At 43.4% G+C, this 3,761-nt stretch overlaps 1 protein-coding gene across 1 annotated transcript in view; it reads left to right on the top strand.

Moving 5' to 3' along the window:
- RIPK4 (receptor-interacting serine-threonine kinase 4) overlaps positions 1-3,761 on the top strand; it is a 15,001-nt gene that overhangs the window by 4,361 nt on the left and 6,879 nt on the right. The gene's annotated exons all lie outside the window — the stretch shown is intronic.

The raw sequence follows: 3,761 nt of genomic DNA, 5'->3' as shown, positions 1-3,761 counted from the left end.
ATTAGACTAGCTGATGTAGTTAACACAGCCACTTTTTTTTATCAGCTGCAAATGCTCTCCTGTTATGAGAAATGAGAAGAGGCTTTGTTGTTTTGTGTGTCCTTCCTCCCTGTTTTCCACTCCTCCTGATGAAGGTTTCCATGTAGGGCTGTTGTTACATGGGTCTTTAATTCCAACCAACAAAGCTGGTTTTCACCTTGATCAGTTCACTAATTGATCTAATTGTGGTGGCACAGGGGAGGGAACAAGACCACCCCTGTTACGGTAATGCAGATTTATGATGGATTAAGATGGATGTTTGACCGTAGCTTTGGTTTCTGCCGCTTCGGAAGAGAGCATTACAAATGTCACACCTGAAACAGGTTTTGAGGAGTTAAGGTTTCAGGGCAGGTTGGAAAAGGATGGAAATACAGTCTGTTTCAGAAAGACTTCTTTTAGTAGCTAACGGAAGTGTGGTCATAAACACTGAAGTAAAGATATATGTCTGAAGTGCAGATGCTGGTTGTGTCTACACTTGGAATTAATTTTTATTCCTAATTTTTAGTAGTCCAAATCTGTGACCCATGTAAGTCTCTTAAAAATTTCTGCCATTTCTTAAAGAACAAAATTGAAACAACCAGCCTTTCTCCCCTATCCCCAGAAAAACAAACAAACAAGGCCAACCGCCCTCCCCCCCCAAAAAAACAAAAAAACAAAAAAAACCCCAAAAAACACCCGGAAACCCCATAGACAAGTGCGGTGGCATTCTCAATATCCGAGTGCACAGAGACTTTGGACAGAGACAAATACTGGATATGCCAGCAGCGATTAAAAATTAATCTGATGGCTTTGTTACCTACTTGATGAAGAAAACCTCTTGGTGAACTCTGTCCCTGAGTCCATTGCAGTGGGTTCTTGACTCTTACTTACAGAAAAATGACATGCAGCATCAGAAGCTAAGTGCAAACTTCAGGATGGCCTGTCAGGAGTCATCAGTGAAAGCACTTTGCAAGCGCTAATTTTGTTCTGGAAGCTAGATCCCTGCAGTGTTTGGGAATAGCTGACTTTAGTAACCATTGTAGTTACATCAGTTTATCTACTAGTTTTCAAAAAAAAAAAAAAGTTCCAAAAAATAACTTGACAAACTCAATGCATCTAAAACTTTGCAAGTGAGTGTTAGAATGGAAACGTCCAGAGAAGCAGAGAAAGGCCTGTGTGCACAGTATGCTCGATTTAAAATAAACAAAACGGGGGGGGGGGGCCGGAAGAAAAAGATCTTCAGATCTTGGAATCTCTCAGTAAAGTAAGTGTTGCTGGGAAGTGGGCAGGAGAACATGTACAGCTCCCCTCCCCAGTCGCTACTCACGTGTTTGTTCTCATGCAGACCTTTAAAGAGCAGAGACCGAGCGAGCTGTCTGAACATGAACAGTCCCACTGTCTGCGTGGGCTTTGGCCCATGTGTTTTCTCTTCTTCCTACCTCTTCACCGCGTGTTTTGCATGAAGCAGTCTGTCGCCTCCATGTCTCCTCTTAACTCTGCTGATATTAGGTATGCTTTTGAAGCACGACGGGATCCACCTGAAATAACTGATGTGAGGAGTGAGATTACGGGTTCTGTCGGATCGTGGGGCAGGGCAGATCCCGGGGTGGGCTGCAAGGGCTAGCGGGGATGCGGAGGAAGAAGTGGAGAGGGGCGCTCCACTTTCACTACCTTCACCAGCAAGGGTGCCTTGTGTTACAGAACTAGGTACCTGGCAAGCAATTTAAAGGCAAAATAGGTTAAGTTAAATGGCTGTGTCTCCCACCCACTGCACAGTTCCCACTGATGTTTAAAGAAACTGCATGACTAAATACACCGTGCAGTGTGGAAAATTTACTCTAAAGGAACTAATAAAAGCCACAAAAGCTGTCTGCAGAATCTTACTATTTTGTTGCAGCCTGGAAGATAACATTTCTTCAATTTCCAGTGCTTTCTGCAGAATTTGATATGATTGAAGCTCTGCTCTACAGATGAATTTCCTATTAATTGGTATAAAACCTAGTCCTTCACAGCAGGAAGGGGTAAAGTTCTTGCTAGCCTGGGGGGGGTATACTATGTACCTTAGCTGTTTCTTGGGTTGTAGGCTGAGACTGAGACCTTTTCTGTCTAGTATGCTTAGTCTCCTGTCTTAGCCCTTAGCCTTAGATTCACGCAACATAACTGATGGCTCTTAATGCAAGAGTGTCACTGTGCTGTCTGTATTTCATCTTTATTTCTTAACTTACACAGTAGGAAACCCGGTATTGTTTAGACAAAGAGGAAGGTGTATTACTTTAATTATGCCTGCATGCCATATGGATTTCTTGAGGTGTATACAAGCCTCTGCTTCATGTTAATCAAAGGATAGCAGCGCTTCGCCAAGTCGGATCTGTTCAGACTTGCAGCAGTCGGTTCATTTATTAAGCTGACACCGTGGGCTTGTGTGATGTTGGGGTTGTGCTTTTGTTCCCCTGTGGGGCACTAAGTGCCCCAGACTCATGCAGCACTTCCTGGGGCGGTCGATTCAGCTCTTCCCAGGGTAAGCTGGCTTGCGAACCTGGGTTTCTTGACTACTTACTGCTTTCCTGGACTCCAGTGCTTGGCTTGCTGAGGAGGCCAGCAATCCCCCTCTGAGACTGTAGCCCTACAAGCATGAGAAGCTATTCTTCCAGATGACTTTGCTTTTTTCCCTTTCTTTTCCCCTCTTTTTTTTCTTCTCAAGTCATTCCCACATTACCCTACACATTTAAGATACAGATGGACAACAGGTTGGATATACCTGTGTGCTAGGGTACAGGACTTCTACAGCTCCTGAGAATGCCTCTATTGAGCTCTTTGTCCCTGGGAGAAGTTCTTCCTGAAGCTGCGTGGGTTGCTTTGTTTGTTTTATGGCAAAGGGAGATTCCTAGCATTTGAAGACCAATGGCTGTGTAGCCTGCCAGTTCTCCAGGAGGCTGAAGCTGGCAGCAGTTTTCTCCCTTTCCAGTAACGGGTGCATGTTATGACTAGCTTTGTGGTATCTTTAGACAGAACCTTCTGAAAGTGGAAAGTTGGAGCCTATTGGAAAAAAAAAAAAAAAAAAAAAAGCTTTTTTTTAATTATGCTTGTTGTTTTGAGGGAGAACTTTCTCAAAGGAGAAGCTGTGAAGATCAAAAGGGGAATGAGTCATTGAAAAACCTGAGTATTTATTAGATAAAAAGAATGTGTAAGTCGGGGGGGTGGGGTAGGGGGGAATCTTGTCTAACATGTAGACAAAAATCAGTGGGCTGAGTGGTCCAAAAAGACCTGACTTTTCTTGAAATTTCCACTTAGCATAATAGACATTTTTGACCAGTGGGAAATAAGTAAGACAAAGGAAATTCCTTGCCTATCTGTTTGCTTGATGATTGGTATGCCTTTGAGAGCAAATGAATGCATATTTGTTTGACACTTCAAATTAAAGTGGAGGTGTGTTTTCCTTTTTATAAACTTGCTGTCACTTGTTTTGTTCATTTCAGCTGTGTTCACTGCGTCACTGCACCAACTTGCCGTACCTCCTAGTTGCCAAAAAGAATTCCCTGTGTGGGTTTTTGATGTGTGTGTGTGTATTTTGGTTTGGGCTAGGGGTTTTTTAACACTTGGTGCCTCTGGTGTTGGGCTTAGTCCTTGTTGGCATGGTCAGTGTAACAGCGATATCTGAAAGAGCAATTCTTTTCCACTCATTGGAGAGCTCATGGTCTGAAAACAGGTGCTCAGAACACTTGAACATAGCATACAACGTGAGG

Source organism: Fulmarus glacialis, unplaced genomic scaffold, assembly GCF_000690835.1.
Source record: "Fulmarus glacialis isolate BGI_N327 unplaced genomic scaffold, ASM69083v1 scaffold17001, whole genome shotgun sequence".
NCBI lineage: Eukaryota > Metazoa > Chordata > Aves > Procellariiformes > Procellariidae > Fulmarus > Fulmarus glacialis.
This window is presented reverse-complemented; position numbering and strand designations above follow the sequence as displayed.